The sequence below is a fragment of the Mirounga angustirostris genome, unplaced genomic scaffold, assembly GCF_029215605.1.
Source record: "Mirounga angustirostris isolate CCGP_5_RB_7025 unplaced genomic scaffold, mMirAng1.0.hap1 SCAF_3, whole genome shotgun sequence".
Classification (NCBI taxonomy): Eukaryota; Metazoa; Chordata; class Mammalia; order Carnivora; family Phocidae; genus Mirounga; species Mirounga angustirostris.
The window spans coordinates 48,653,739-48,671,792 of NW_026991711.1; the positions used below are offsets into that span (position 1 = coordinate 48,653,739).

The 18,054-nt window shown below is 33.5% G+C and overlaps 1 long non-coding RNA gene and 1 pseudogene across 2 annotated transcripts in view; one reads left to right on the plus strand and one right to left on the minus strand.

The window, feature by feature from the left end:
- LOC129045655 (uncharacterized) overlaps positions 1-18,054 on the minus strand; it is a 389,119-nt gene that overhangs the window by 163,495 nt on the left and 207,570 nt on the right. The window lies entirely within an intron of this gene.
- LOC123838608 (large ribosomal subunit protein eL32-like) lies at positions 6,267-6,849 on the plus strand (annotated as a pseudogene).

Sequence of the window (18,054 nt, forward strand, 5' to 3'; positions counted from 1 at the left end):
CATTTAATTGTTTTAATACATATCATGGTGTCTAACATGATTGTCATAACAACCTGTTACATGAGAAAAACGTTATTTTGTACCTCTACTAGGTCAACACAGAAACTAAATCTCAGAAAGGTGCAGTATATTTTTCGCTCTAAAGTAATTTAGGGTTTATTTTCAGATATCTCCAAATGTAGTTAACACTTCATAAAGTTTCCCCAAATGGCCAATTCACCTAGACAATACGACTCAGACTCTAAACTGAATTCTGAGAAAAACTTAAGCTTTTTACTTGTAAAAGCTTTAACCTTGCCAATTACATTACAAGAAATGTCATTTTTCATCTGGCTACAGCCAGCTTCTTATGGATCTCCACAGAACTGTTCCAATTCTCTTTGTCATGGAACTGAGAAAATTGAAGCTATTCATCAATCCCAAAGAATAGCATGCTAGGGTGTGAGACTTCAATGACTTTGTTTTGACCTTGTTTTCTCTGGTGATTCAACATAGGTGAAATAGACCTAGATGGTAAAGATTTCAAGGTCACTCTCAGATTTTTTTTAAAAAGGTGTGAACTAATATTGATAGATCATCTTTATTTAAATTTGAGGAACTTTAGATCTAATGGTAAATTAATGTTCTTTACTAGCACAAACTATTGTAGAGAAACAATACTTGTGGAAAAAATGATAATTTTTATTTTTTTATTTTTTAAGATTATTTATTTATTTATTTGAGACAGAGAGAATGAGATAGAGAGAGCACATGAGAGGGGGGAGGGTCAGAGGGAGAAGCAGGCTCCCTGCCGAGCAGGGAGCCCAATGCGGGACTCGATCCAGGGACTCCAGGATCATGAGCTGAGCCGAAAGCAGTTGCTTAACCAACTGAGCCACCCAGGCACCCGATAATTTTTATTTATTTAGCTACTTCTAATTACTGATTCTTTTATGTAGTCAATTATAATGTATTCTGGAATTTGTGAGTATAAATATCTTTAACCGAATCCATTAATACTACTGGAAACTAATCTTTTGAAACTAGGTGAATAAAGTCACCTTTGTGAAATCAACGTATCATTATATTTTGGCATAGTGATATTTCTGAACTCTATATCTTAAATTCTGAGAACCTTAGAACTAAACTTTCTATGACCTAATGGGATATGCTGAGGCAACAAACAAAATAACATCTGATTTTTTATCAACCTGTAACATTATTTAAAGTAATAAGTATACCAAATCAGTGACTTAACAAATATTTGTTATATTGAAATGTTCACCTGGCAAGGAGGTTTTATTTTCTTTTGTTGAGAGAATACTGACCAAACACTGACATGATTATAGAGAAAAACTGCCTAACACTATCACCTCCCATAAATATTCTTTAACCTTGGAGTAACTTTCTTAGTACAAAATGATGAAAGTATTTTAATAGCTGATTAATGCCATTTCTCAACTTGTGTTTGAAGGTATTTTCCCTGTTGTTTCTTTCTTTATGTTTGAACTTTGCAAAAATCATTCACTCTGTGTGATACCAAAAGCACTTAGCATTTTAAAGTGTTATGGTTATACATTTATTGAATATTCAGGGTCATATTTCTGTTTCACATAAATTTTAGCCAACAGAACATGACCCTTAGACATAACAGAGCTAAGAGAATACAAAAGAAGTGCATCGTTTCCAGCGTAGAAATTTTAAGTCACTTTTCAAGAAATATAACCACTGAAGATGCATTTTGAAAGGTGAATTTTGAGTCTTATATGTTCTGAATAGGAGTTGTTTTATTTTCCATGGTAAAACAGATATATTAAACATGATAATATATGATAGATGGTTGGATGGAATTATGGAAAGAGGTAGATAGGTAGATAGATGATAGATTTTCTTATATTATTTTATTTGAGTAGCTCCCTATTCTCTCTTTTTTTAAAGATTTTATTTACTTATTTGAGAGAGAGAAAGAGAGAGAGAGCACACACACAGGGGGAGAGTGAGAGGGAAAAGCAGACTCCCCGCTGAGCAGAGAGCCTGTTGCCTATGCTGCAGGGCTTGATCCCAGGATCAAGGCAGATGCTTAATGGACTGAGCCACCCAGGTGCCTGATCCCTCTTTTCTTTCTAATCTATATAAAACTATACCTAAGGGGAAGCAATAACCAATGTGTCACTTAGGTTTTATTAATAAGTGAGGTAACTCATTCCTTTCATTATTTTTTTTGTAAAGATGTAAAGTAGTTTTAAAACAAATTATTTCCAAATGTTTACACACTGACTTTTTTTATAGATGAAAATGAATCATTTCATTACAAATCAAATTTTCCAAATTAATACAATTAACAGGTAACATATTTGAACATTTTTTTTACCTCCTCTAAGATGAAACATGTTAGAAGTGTAAATACAAAAAAATGACTAAGTAAAACATTCAGTAAGATGTAACATTCCCTGTGGAATGTTACAATCACTGTATTCAAGGGATTTCTCTGAAAAACAAATCTTTGCTTTGAATTTCAGTGACGCAGATTGATAAGCTTCATGAATTTTTCAGCACATATTTTGCATTTTTCCCTTTAGACGTATTTCTAGTGTTTAAGGATTTTATCTGTACCTTCTGACTATGAATCAAAAATGGCAATTTTCAGACTTCTAATAAAAACTTCAGTATGTTTTTTATTTGGCATAAGGGAGTGATAGAAAAATAATTTACATTCTCTAAATGAACCCAAATAATAATGTTATTTTACTTCAATGCAAAATCACTTCACTATATTATTCGCAAATCATCAAGTTTTATTTATTTAACATATACTATTTACCCTACATATATGTATTTGAAAAGAGTGATCTTTGTAGACATTTGCAAATACATGTCTATAAACGCTCAAAGAAAGTCACTGATTGTACAAGCTATCACATTTGCTAAAATACAAAAGAGCACATCCAGGTGATAGAAAAAAATAACTTTTAAAGATTTTTTTTAAAATAATCTTTACACCCAACGTGGGGCTTGAACTTACAACCCCAAGATCAAGAGTTGCATGTTCTACAGACTGAGCCAGCCGGGTGCCCCAGAAAAAAGAACTTTTAAAAATTAAAATTAGTAACCATACAGAAGACAATTTGAGCAGAATCTACAATCATGTCTAAAGATCACTTACCAAAATGGATAATGTCCATGTTCAAGTGGTTTAGGACTCTAATATAGTCTTCAAAATTACAAAATTTATAGGTCTATGAAATATGGTATTTTGCCATCTAGAATGGGTACAAGATTTTCTTATTAGGAAGGTCTTAATGTCATTATTCTACTTCTGTGGCCCTTAACATCTTTTTAAATTATTATACCTTGAAGAAAAACCTTTAAATTCAATTAAGAGTTACATGAAAATACAAAATCTGAAAGAAAATGGGGGAACTGGCAGGTTAGTGAAAATGAATTCAGTTTGAAAGAACACTAAATTTTGTATGCCTGTTTTCCAATATTCTACAATATATTTGCTCTGTTTCAAGTAAATTGGTTACTGAGTTGAAATGCTATTCCTAAGCAAAGTCCTTTCAGGATTAGAGAAAGATTTTAAAAGAAGCAATGGGATAGTAAAAATAGCAAGAATGAGGTTTGGAACCAGGAAAGTGCCTAGTTTGTTTTGAGGAGCAGCATGTGATTCTACTGCAGTTAGACCATATGGTGTATTGTAGAGATGGTGGGCCAGGCTGTGAAAGGTACCAAAAGGCAGGATAAGGAGGTTGGTGTTTATTTTGGTGGCAATGAGAAAGGAGACAATGGAAGTTTTTAAGCAGGAGAACAAATGCGAGAACAAAACTGAGTTGTAAAAGAACATGATGACAGTGCGGTGGACGGTATATTAATGGAAAGGAGATTGAAAGCAGGAAGGTCAGTGAGAACACTGCATTGGTTCAGAGACAGGCTGAAAGTATCTGAGATCTGGAGTAATGTTACAGGGGCTTGAGAGAAATGGATGGATTTCACACAACGTGGTATAAAGAGCTGAGTTAAGAATGTGGAAAAGTCAAATCACCAAAATTTCTTATTTATTATAATACTAATTTTAAAATGATACACATTATTTAACACTTTTCATTACATTTTTTGTAGTTGATCAAATTTTTACTTCTCTTAGTATAAAAGCAGTAAAAGGAGCTATAGAAAATTCCCTAAAATTATAACTTTGATTTAAATGTTATACATATGTTTATATATATAACAGATATGCATGCATAACATATATATATACATACACCCCCATGCTTATGCATATATTATGGGTAGAGTATCAAAACTGCAGATACGTAAGAGAACAAAGTCATTTCCTAATTTTTAAAAGTTTCTATTTATGCTTAACTGATTTGATTTTCTTAATTAGGAAATACAACATATAACTTTTTTTTTCCCATATGGAAGACTTTCTTTCATATATATATAGATTTTTTCTTTCATATATATATATATGTGTGTTTTATCTTTTTTAGGAGATGCCATCAGGTTTACTTGGAGCTACTAAAGAGGGAATGCTGAAAATAAATATTTGAAAGATGGATGTTTGCAAAAGGTGTTATGAGAAGTAACAGATAACTGAATAAATACACTTGTATATGTAAATTATGTACAGAATTTCAAAAGCTGTATCTTTTTTCTTAAAAATTAATGTTAAGGGAAACTGACACCACATGGATACAAACAACAAAGTAGATACCATTAAATGTTACTTGTTTTTATTTCCCTATATTAAGCTATACTGATTGATATTAATAGAAGTAGGTAATGGCAAGGAATTAAAGAATCAAATAAATCATGGTCATTTGTATTTCTTTATGTTTCATCTAAAGCATTAGGTGATAAAAATATCTGATGAAGGTTCACTTTTAATTTGCTCAAGAGATAAAAAGCAAGAGTAATTTGGAACATTAAGTATGTGTGTAGTCCCTCCTTATCTGTGGGAGATACGTTCCAAGACCCCTGTGGATGCCTGAAACTGCAGATAGTACTGAACACTATATATACTAGGTTTTTTCCTATACTGTACCACATACCTATGGTAAACTCTAGTTTATAAATTAGTCACAGTAGGTGATTAACAATAAAAACTAATAATAAAATAGAACAGTTATAACAAAATATTGTACTAAAAGTTATGTGAATGTGAACAAAATATCTTATTGTGTGTACTCACCCTTCTTCTTGTTGGGATTATATAAGATGATAAATGCCTATGTGATGAGATGAAATGAGGTGAATAATGTCGGCATCAGGACCTAACATTCGGCACTATTGACGGTCTAGTGATACCTCAGCAGGAGAATCATCTGTTTCTGGATCATGGTTGATCACAGGTAACAGAAAATGTGGAAAGTGAAACCAAGGATGAGGGGGGGCTACTATATGTGTATTTTGCATTCAATAAATGGTAAATATTATGCTGGCTACAGAGTATAAAACAATTGGTGGACAATTGTGCTACTGGGTATTTACCCCAAAGATGCAAATGTAGTGATCCGAAGGGGCCATCTAGAATGGGTGGTCAAACTATGAAAATAGTCAAACTATGGAAAGAGTCCAGATGTCCATCAACAGATGAATGGATAAAGAAGATGTGGTGTATATATACAATGGAATATTATGCAGACATCAAAAAAAATGAAATCTTGGGGCACCTGGGTGGCTCAGTCGTTAAGCGTCTGCCTTCGGCTCAGGTCATGATACCAAGATCCTGAAATCAAGCCCCGCATTGGGCTCCCTGCTTGGCAGGCAGGCTGCTTCTCCCTTTCCCACTCCCCCTGCCTGTGTTCCCTCTCTCACTGTCTCTCTCTCTCTGTCAAATAAATAAATAAAATCTTAAAAAAAAATTTTAAAAATGAAATCTTGCCATTTGTAATGACGTGGATGGAACTAGAGGGCATTACCCTAAGTGAAATAAGTCAATCAGAGAAAGACAATTACCATATAATCTCAGTGATATGTGGAATTTGAGAGACAAGGAAGAAGATCATAGGGGAAGAGAGGAAAAAATGAAACAAGAGGAAACCAGAGGGGGAGATAAACCATGAGACTCTTAATCTCAGGAAACAAACAGGATTGCTGGAGTGGAGAGGAGTGGAGGGGCTGGGGTAGCTGGGTGATGGACATTGGGGAGGGTATGTGTTGTTGTGAGCACTGTGTATTGAGTAAGACTGGTGAATCACAGACCTGTACCTCTGAAACAAATAATACATTATATGTTAATATTAAAAAAAAAAAAGATTAAAAGCTCTTCCTTGGCGCTGCCTGTGGAGGTGGCAGCCATCTGTTACTGGGCATCATGGCTGCCCTCAGACCTCTGGTGAAGCCCAAGATCATTAAAAAGAGGACCATGGAAGTTCATCCGGCACCAGTCAGACTGCTATGTCAAAATTAAGTGCAACTGGCGGAAACCCAGAGGCATTGACAATAGGGTGTGCAGAAGATTCAAGGGCCAGATCTTGATGCCCAACACTGGTTATGAGAGCAACAAGAAAACAAAACACATGTTGCCCAGTGGCTTCTGGAAGTTCCTAGTCCACAATGTCAAGGAGCTTGAAGTGCTGCTGATGTGCAGCAAATCTTACTGTGCAGAGATTGCTCACAATGTCTCCTCCAAGAACCACAAAGCTACTGTGGAAAGAGCAGCCCAGCTGGCAATCAGAGTCACCAATCCCAATGCCAGGCTGCGCAGCAAAGAAAATGAATAGACAGCTTGTTTTGCACGTCATATTTGTGTTAATAAAATCATAAAACTACAAAAAAAATTAAAAAATTAAAAAAATAAAACAATTGGTGAAATTTGGTTCATCCTTTCAATGATCTTGTATTCTAGTTATTGAGATCTTTGTATCCAAGTGACTGCATATAATATTCTGTAATTGCTCGGTTGCAACCTTGGGAGCCTCCCAGGTTGAACAAAAATAAGCCTGTTACTCATGGAGGACAGGGAAAGTCCAAAGAAAGAGGCAGACCACTCCACATTGGTAGGTGGCAGGTTTAGTAAGCAAGGGAACTTAGTTGTGAGACTTGACTTAGGCAGCCACAAAATAAGTAGATCTCCCTACTCTTATTCACAAGAATCTTTAAAGTTCACATAGAGGCCTTAACTAGGTTCAATGTACATGCTTGAGATAGTACCATCACCACACTTCTATCTCAAGGTTTTATCCTTGGGACAGCTTCTGGGCAGGCAAGCAGAACACACATTCCAAGGATGGGAAGGGGTTGAGGAGCCTTTAAGTACCCACATCTACCTCATAGGTCAAACCTGTGGTCACGTCTTATTGGTGACCTCCTCCAATTGTATGGCGAGTTTACAAAATATTGAGATAATTCCTCAACAATTTTGATAAACAACCACTTCCCCAAGTCCCCTGAGTGACCCATCACTACTTTCCCTCCACTATCTACCTTCTGGAAAGGATCTTAGTGAGAAGGATATGAAATATGGACTCCTGTTCAGCAATCCAACTTCCCTATATCTTGAAAGAATCATTTCTTAAAAGGGAATGAATACCAAGCAAATAAAGTCTCAGTTGGGAACAAATTTACCAGGTATGAAGAAGAGCAAGGCCACTGTCACTGAAATATACTGATCAAAGCAAAGAATGGCAAGGAGATCAAAGGAGGAGACTACTGGTCCAGCTCACTTAGGACTTCTTAGGACATGGTAAAGGGTTTTGATTTCATCATGTATTAAATAAAACAGGCAGAGGAATGTATAAACAAGAGAAAGAACAAAATCAGTCTTACATTTTAAAAATATTACATAACAGGGCACCTGTTATGGTGTGGGTGGCTTAGTCGGTTAAGCTTCCGACTCTTGATTTTGGCTCAGGTCATGATCTCAGGGTCATGAGATTCAGCCCCTCACTGGGCTCCATGCTCAGTGTGGAGTCTGCTTGAGATTCTCTCTCTCCCTCTCCCTCTGCCCCCCCACCCACCGTGCATGCCCGCTCCCTCTCTCTCTCTCTCTGTCTCTCTCTCTCTGTCTCTCAAATAAATAAATAAAAATATTAAATAACATTTATATAGAGAATGGCCCAGAAATTTCTCATTACAAATTCTTTTCTAGACTCATATAATTTTTGAACTATTGAAGACCAATTGTATGATTAACTTCCATATAAAACTAAATTCCCCAAATAGTTAATAGTCACTCAATAACTAGGGACACAGCTGATCTGGGGGCCCAGTTTTGACATCAAATGCTATTATATTAGATTGGGAGGTTAGATTCAAAAGGATTATGTGTGTTAATCATGACAAAATAAAATGGTATTGTGCCTCACGAAAATTCTGTCCACTGATCATACTTAGTGATTTCTCATGGGGAGTAAATGGGTTCCCTCTCAATTTTTATTCCTTCATTGTGCAAATGATTTCAAACACAGATGGCTACACAGATGCAGTAAGTTATATCAGAGTGAAGTATGTTCAGTGTAATATAATGAGAAGTGACTGGGGCAAATTGCCTCTTTATGACCATGAAAAAAATCCAAGTATATTTTTAATACATGGTAGGAGAAAAGAAAATAAGTTTGTGTGCAGTTTCAGTTCATAAAAATATAGTAACAAAAATGATGACTGGAATGTTCATCCCCTTGGTTTCTTAAATGAAACTGGACAATGCTTTAGGAAAACTCTGCAAGGGAAGGTTTCAGCTCCAGAGAATAAGCAAGTGATGATTCCTGCAAAGATCATCCCGTACCTGTGAAGAAACCGTATAGTCACAACCTCATAGAATTTTTCAGCAGCATGGAACTGTTAAGATAATTGAGTTCAAACCCTTTAGTTTTCAAGCAAAGTGACTAAAGATTTATGCCTCTGTATTCTCTATAATACACAACTTTGATTTGCTTTTCATAGGAATCAGAACATCTGAAAAAGCAGAGGATGCTTGCATTAACTCCTTCCAGTAAATATAAATGGAAGAAAAGGGTTTCCAAATAACATAAGAAATGATATTTAAAAATTAAATTAATGGGAATAAATCTATTTAGTAACCTGAGTAAAATTTACAAGACATAAAGTATGTAACTAAATATATAACTGAGAGACAATGTCAATAACCTTAAAATTTATTCACTAAATAATCTGAAAGTTCTTTATCATTTATTAAGCATGAAAATCTGTATTCTTGTATTAAAGAGTAGTGTGCATTTGCAACATGCAATACAAGGAATCATTCAGGAAAGCAAGATCAAGAGTCCCTTACCAGTTACAATGCCAATAAAATAATTATCCTCACATTCATTCCAGAACACCTACTTCATAGGATTGTTATGAGGACTCAGTAAGTTAAAATGCATTCAGAATTTAAAACAGGGCCAAGCTTATAATCATATTTGAGAATCTCTTTATTCCCAATAATATCATCAAATGATATGTTGAAATATCAATTATATATGTAATTTTGTGATATGATTATATATTTATATTTTAAAGCGATTTGGGAATAAAAGAAAAGTCAATTCTTAGATTATCCAAGTCAGATATAAATGGTAATCTAAAGTCATTTCATTCATATCAATCATTTGCCTTTATAAAATCTTTTAATGTATTCAGAAATCATTTCATGACAGTATCTCATTAAGTCATAAGACCCTTTCTAGGTCAATAGAGAATCTATTAATATTTTCATTTTTTAGGTGAGGAAACTAGAGTTCAAATAACTCAAGTAGGTGAAATCCATAATGACCCTGGAATCAGAACTCCGCTTCTGCCTTCAGTAGTCTATGCTGCAACTGAAGATGAACACATTCACAATGCTTCAGGTGAAACCCTTGCTATATGGTCCATTTATCATATCTATCAAGATTTTTGTACTCTCTGGTTAACTTTATCAAAATTCACATTATTCTGATTTGTTAGGAATAAAGATGATAGGAGAATGATTTCCTTAGGCATTTTCAGCATTTGGGAAGTCACTCAAGAGGTCTTATGTTGAATAGGTCCAGTTTTTGAACTGGATTCACCATTATGAAAATAGAATATCTTCGGAGAATGTCTAGGAATGATTTGCTCACCTATGAATGGCATATCCTCCCGTTCAATTCTTTAATTGACCCAAACACATTGTGAAACCTTTGGTCATAAAGACCTTATCCTAGAACAGATATTTCCTAAAAAGAAGGAAAAAACTCAATTTATATCTGTACACAGTATAAAAATGTAGTATCTTTTGATAAAGGAGAAGTTTTTTGTTTTCTATTGTTTCTGTCATGTATTATTCTGCTTACAACAGTAGACTAATACTCATATTTTTATTTTAGAGTTTTAGAAGAATTGCAGGTACATCCAAATTCAAAAAAAGTGGAAATTTGTTATCTAATTTCCCATTGGATCCAGTTTCTCCTACTGGATGGGTCTATTTGTTACGTAATTAGAAGCTAGGGGTGTAAGCAAACAACAAGTTCCAGTTATTTCTACATAGGCAGCTCAAAGCTCAGTTTGCCTCAGAATGATATTTTAGATCCTTCTTAGATAGCCTTGTAAGAGTGAATCAGATTTTTACCAGGGTGAACTTTCACAGACTTTAAACTATGAAACACAATTTCCTACTTAAACACCTGATATAGAAAAGAAATTTCAGAAAAGAAACACCAAACAAAATCATAGAAAAATCATGAGACAAGCCAGTATATCAATGAACAATGAACAAAGCCCATGGCCTGTCACTCATGATTCTCCCTCCCATCAAGACAGGCTCAGGGAGGTAGCTTCAGGGTCTTCTGTCAAAGGTGAAATATTTTTCCACAGATGTCTTGGACAGTGTTCATTATATAACTTACTGAATCTGTACTTGAGTTTGATATTGAAAGCACAAGAAAAAAAAATATCTTCCAGTTAGAAAGATAACAACAGGAGAACTAAAATAAAACTGATACACAATTTTAACTCCACTGAAGTTAGTGGAGTATATAATGAAATTGTGGAAAAGTAAGACTATGCTGTTTATCTAGAATGTTATACCTAACGATGACCTGTAAGAACCTTTTTATTAATAGGAGAAAATATAACAAAATAAAAATCCTTATTGTATTAAGTTGTAAAAAAAATACATTGTGTATAATACAGTTTTAAAAAATACTGTCTTGACCTAGTTTTGAAGCCCTGGCTAGTGGCTGGTTAGTTCCCTTTCTTGAGTGGCCTATTAAACCTACACCCAACCTATCTCTGATCAGGCTTTCAATCTATACACACCTTAATCAGCCCAAGCCAGGTACCAAACACTTAGGCATAGCCAACCTATGTCCCAGAGCCTGGGAAATTATTCAAGTAGCCAAGCCACACCCTGCTTGCAATATATACACTGTTCCCTACAGCTCCAGCTTACTGTTACCCTGTCCCCTGGTACAATCCCATCTGTGACTTTGGCTGGCAGCTTTCTCTCTTTTGGGGCTGTAAATAACGAAAAATTCTGCCTTTCAACTATCTGAGTGTCACTGCATTGCACCCTACGATCAAACAAATCTTTACATCTTATAAAACATTGTGATATAGTGGGTGCCTGGGTGGCTCAGTTGGTTAAGCGACTGCCTTCGGCTCAGGTCATGATCCTGGAGTCCCTGAATCGAGTCCCGCATCAGGCTCCCTGCTCGGCAGGGTGCCTGCTTCTCCCTCTGACCCTCCCCCCTCTCATGTGCTCTCTCTCTCTCATTCTCTCTGTCTCAAATAAATAAATAAAATCTTTAAAAACAAAACAAAACAAAACATTGTGATATAGTATAATGATTACTGGACCAGGCCACAGAATACATAAAATCTAATGAAAGCTCTGTCGCTCATTAGCTAGATGATGCATTGCAGATATAACACCCAGATGTAAATTGTCCTCACTGAGGCCACATTCTGCGAGGGAGAGGTAGTATTTATTATTGATTTGACTACAACTATCTGGTGGAAATCATATCGCCCTAATACACAAGAGTGAGGTTTCTTAAATTAATCTATTTAAATATACATGCACACATACATACATTTAATGCAAAGAAGATATACATTTTAATAGATTATTAAATAAGTTCATAGCTTCTGAAAATTTAAGTATCACTGATGTGGGAGAATCTTTATCCTGAAATTTTATGAAGTAAAAAATATAAGAATGATTGAATCAAAACTATTGAAAACAATCTAAATATACTTTAAACTAGAGTTAATTTATGTATAATAGCAAATGTAAATGTATTATTAATTTCTAATTTTTCCCTACAAAGAACCTTATAAAAACTGTTTATAAAGTGTGGTCCATAGACTATATTTATCCTGATTCCATCAGTCTTGAACTTTTCCATGTACTTCCCAGGTTCTGATGATGTATAAGTTTTTCATATCACTGATGACCCATTTGGTGATGCTTTCTGAATTTGAAACATTAACATTCTTTTAAAAATGTTCAGTTGATTCTACACAATTTAACAACACAAAATACCTATCAAGTGTTTTGTTTAGTTTTCCTTCCCTCTACTATAAGAAAAAAAATGGCTTCCAGTAAATCTATTACTCTGAGGTAATTACTTCCTTATTTCTTCAAAGAGATAGATGCCATTTTTTTAAAAATTCCTAGTAATTTAAGTATTCTATGTTCAGGCCTACTGCCTTTGTGTTCTGCCTGTGAAAGGGTTGTTTTATTACTCTTCACTTGCCATAAAAAATAATAATTTGCACATTTAATATAAACTGAGAAAATAATTGTTAAAATAAATATTAAGACAATGACACTCCCTTTATAAATATATATTCTTGCGCCTTTATAAATAAGTGCTAACACCAGCAATGATTATAGTTTACTGTTTCTCTTTTCAGCATTAACAACACATGGTTTATTTTGCTCAAACTCTAAGTGCTGTCAACTCTTAGAGCCTTGCTTTATTCATCCCTAAAACTGCTTTTGCTTTGAAGGTGTTTCCCAACCCAGGTGAATGGTAGCCTCTGATTTTCATGATCTCACAAGGCCCAAGGTCTACCTAAGTAATTTAATTTAATAAGAAATCAACTACTTTAAGCTGATTCCTCCATATGGATATACCATCAGCGCAGTGGGAACTAGAAATAAATTCTACTTCACATGTTCCAAGAAACACTGAGCTGATGATTTTATTAAAAATGGTCCCAGACCTTTAGTGTCTTGATGGGTCTGACAGAAGCAAGCACAGATTTTCTCAGGCCTCACAAATTATCTGTAGATAAAGCTTGAGGAAAAATGAGTAACTCTCTCTCATACATACACAGACATACCTCACACACATTACAATATACACACAAATACAAATTACAGAATACACAAAAACAAATAGTAGAATAAGACCTGATAAAGACTTCAGATAAAGGAATTATTAGACACATAATTAAAATAGCTCAGGAAAAATAGGAGCTTGAACATAAAAACATTAAGCAATTTACTAATGAACCAAAGAGTTCTATAAATTAAATAAAATGAAACAAAATAATTGAAATATAAAATCCAGGGTATGAGGGGTGCCTGGGTGGCTCAGTCAGTTAAGCGTCTGACTCTTGGTTTAGGCTTAGGTCATGATCTCTGGGTTGTGAGATGGAGCCCACCCTGTGTCAGACCCTATACTCAGAGGGGAGCCTGCTTGAGATTCTCTCCCTCTCCATCTGCCTTTCCCTCCCCCTGTCTCACTCTCAAATAAATAAATAAATATTTTTTAAAAATCCAGTGTAAGAGTTTAACCACAAATTGACATTTCAGGACAGAATAGTAAACCAGAAGATAAATATATAGAAATTATGCAGAATGCATCAGAGAAATTAAAAAAAAAAAAGGAAAACATGAACAAAGACTTAAGAGACATCGATGACAGGAGTTACGGAAAGACAAAAAAAGTTATTAAGGCACAGATATCACTGGAAAATATACAAGCCAAGAGTTTTCCACAATTGATGGGGTAAAATAATTTATATATTCAAAGAGCCCAGTGAATCAAGGTAATATTAATAAAAAGGAATCTAGACCTAGACACAGCAAGGTAATGATTCAAAACACTAAAGATTAATAGAAGACCTTACAAATAGCAAAAGTCAATGGCAGATTAACTTCATATGTGCAAAAATAAAACTGATACACAATTTTAAGAATGACATTGAAGTTAGTGGAGTATATAATGAAATTGTGGAAAAGTAAGACTATGCTGTGTATCTAGAATGTTAAACCTAACAATAACCTTTAAGAATTAAGGATAATAAAAATGCAGTTTCAAAATCAAAGCAGGGTTGGCCACCAACAAACCTTCAATAATGGAAATTCAAAATGTTGTATTAGAAGAAAAAGGAGAAAATGATACTAAATGGCAGTTCTGTGATTGAAAAAATAAGGGAACCAACAAATTAATAAAAATGTTTAAATTTAAAATAACATTAGCTTTATTTAAAAAAAAGCATGATGAAATCAATGATGTAAAATGGTCTAAAAATACATGACCAAAGTAATGTTTAATTGGAATGGATGACAGATCTTAAAATGTTTTAAGAACTATCTAGAGTTTAGGTGGGCAATAAAAATGTTAAATTATATCAGAATGAATTCAGAATGGGTATTAACTTTTATATCATATATACAACAATTATAATGAGTATATTAAGTTCCCAAATACTAGAGAAAATTTGTACAATAAGAAAAAATTTGAAAAAAACTAAGAAAAGAGAAATGTACACATAAAAAAAGATGTAGGAAAAAATAAGAATAAAATAAGATGTTGGAAATAAATCTAAACATCTGTGGTTACAATAAATCCAAATGGAGCAAATATTCTTATGAAGATAAATATATTCAAGTTGGACAAAGAGAGATAGCAATTATACGTAGTTTAAAGTAGACACACCAAAATACTAAGAACTCAAAGTTTTAAAGGCAATGGCTATCAAAAATTATAACAGATCATTAATAATCATATTTTCAACTTTTATTTGTTTAAAAGTATGAAAGATGCTTCTTTTAAAAAAAAGGATGTTTCTTTTATGATATGGGCTTAAAAACTCTAATGGGATTTTTTTTCAGTCTTACTCTGTGTTGTTTCATATATTGTACATTGTCATTTTCTTGAATATTTTGTGCTTCATATTTCCCTTGAAACTCTACAGCTGGTGGTTAATATTTTAAGGCACAGAATGAAGGTGTGTTATTCCAGAGAGTAATCTGAATTTACTTCTATTAAGCTTCTACAGCTACATTTGTACTTAAATTATTAACTATTATTTGGGCCACCTAAATATGTAATTTTTGTCTGCAAACCTATGTAAGGCATCTTCTATGGTAACAAAATTAATTTGTTTTCCCTCTTCAAAGAACCCTGAAGTTCCAAACAAGCATTTTTGAGACTGAATGTGGATACCTAGGGTGAATATGGGGGTACAGATTTATTTCTAGTTTTACCCTTACACTAAGCACACGGGTCTTTGGGATTTCAGGCAAGTGGGATCATAGGGACTCCCTACTTTGGCATACTCTAGGTTTAGTCTTCTTTCCCCCTAGTACAGGGCAACCACTTCAGCAAATGTTCTTAACTCAAATAGTGCCCTGTCTTCTCAGTAATTTCACTTCTAAGAGTTGATTTAAATTAAAAATACAAAAATATAAATAACTACATATTTATTAAATGCCATAATGAAATCCAAACTAAGAAAAAACTTAATTATAAAACGATGGGTAATTAATTACAGATCATCCCCATCGATAATATAATACATTCACAATAGTCTAAAGATATTCAATTATGTTTAAAAGTTTGTATGTTTATAAAAAATAATTAATACTCTTTCAACATTTAAAATAAATATATGTATGTAAAGTAATTCCTAAAAAAGAAAAAAATAAATTATAATTGGAATAACCTAAACAGGACACTCAATGAACTTGTTGTTCATTTTCTTTTTTTCTATGGAGCTGTTCATAGATACAAGATAAAGGGTAAAGGCCTTAACTTTACCTTTTAAGGAATAACTGACCCTCATAGCTTAAATCAAGAGAAACATTTATTATTTCACCCCCTAGGAAAATTAGATTTTATTTTGAAAACAGTCAAACATGTATGGGATGATTATTGCCTCTTTTTATCACAGAAGTCCAATATAGATTGAAGCCTCTGTATAATTGCCTATCTTTCCTTGAAATAGAATTATCTGTGGCTCTACTGTTAAGAATCTCTTTACACCCTAGATATATTTTTATCTATATATCTACAACTGGCACTAGCTTTTCTTTATTTTATTTTATTTTATTATGTTATGTTAGTCACCATATATTACATCATTAGTTTTTTTATTATGTTATGTTAATCACCATACATTACATCATTAGTTTTTGATGTAGTGTTCCATGATTCATTGTTTTCGTGTAACACCCAGTGCTGCATGCAATACATGCCACTAGCTTTTAACTTAAAACTTTTTACCCTTCTCCCTTGCTGATTATGAGGAGTAATGTAATTGATATCTGCCTATTCTAATATTAGGTTAGGGAAACATGTTCTTGATATAATTTTTTTAAAAAATCAACTTTTATTACAATGCATTCTTTGAAACTGGGTGCAAGATGCAAATCTTTTTGCAACCATGAAGCCAGTAGTCTTCTTAAATTTAGTAGTTTCTAAGATTCTATAATCTAGAATAATCCTTCTCTCTTTGTAACATTGAGAATTTAAGGAAACCAAACTACTACTGGTAGATTGAGGGAAAAATGCATGATTTAACAATAATATCATTTTGATGGTAGGGTTAGGGCAATTTTTTCACTTTGTGTTTCTAAATTTTTAAACAATTGTCAAGGGTTATTTTTTCCAGAAGAAAAAGTTATTATAATTTAAAAATTAATTACAGGAAAGAAACATCTACAATTTTAGATTTTTAAGAACACGGAATGAAAATGAAAACTATATTTTTCTTAATTGATCTAATAGATTAATTGTTCAATTTAATAGTAATAAAGTATTGGGTAGTTATAGTTTATAGATAAGTGAAATAAATGAGAGCAGTTATAAAAGATGTCAGGGGGTAATTGAGAATGCTGTTTGAGGTACTGTGAAGCAGTTGAGTGTTATTGGAAAATAGATGTAGATTAGTTGTAAATATATATGGCAAAATCTAGGACAATCACTAAAAGAAAAAAAGAAATACAGTTAATAAAAAAAGAGTGAAAATGGAATCATAAAGTACTCAGTTAAAACCAGAGAAGGCAGAAAAGGAGGGAAAGATTAAAAAATGAACAAGTACAATGAATAGAAAACAGTTAAAAAGAGTAAACGTAAATCCAGCTGTATCAATAACCATTTTCAATTGAACGGTCTAAATAGACCTATTAAGAAACAGAGACTGACAGAGTCGGCTAAAAACAAACAAACAAAAATCCCAACAACTCAACAATATGTTGTCTAAAAGAAACCCATTTTAAATATAAAGACACAGATGGATTTAAAGTAAAGGGATAGAGAAATACATAGCATGCCAATGCTAATCAAAAGAAAGCTGGAGTAGCAATATTAATTTCAGACAAAGCTGACTTCAGAGCAAGGAAAAGTTTCAGGTTTTAAAGAGGGGCATTACATATTTATAAAATGTCAATCCTCAAGAAGACATAACAATTCTTAATGTGAATACACCTAATGAGGTAGTGTCAAAATACATCAGGTAAGAACTGGTAAAACTGCAGGAAATCTACCATTAGAGTTGGATATTTCAACACACTTCTATCAGAAATTGATGGATCCAGTAGGCAGAAAACCATAAGGATATAGTAGAATTGAACAGTTTTATATTTGTCAATCTTCTCCAGAGAAACAGATACAATAGAAAATAGAAAGACATACATGGGAGAGAAGGTTTATTATAGAAATTGGCTCATGCAATTATGGAGCTGAGAAATCCCACAGTCTGCCATCTGCAAACTGGAGAACCAAAAAAGTCAGTGGTTTAATTCACTTGGACTACAAAGCCTGGAAAAGGGGCAGGGAGAAATGGTGTAAGTCTTGGTTCAAGTACAAAGGCTAGAGAACAAGGAGCACCAATGTTTGAGGGCAGGAAAAGATGGATGTCCTAGCT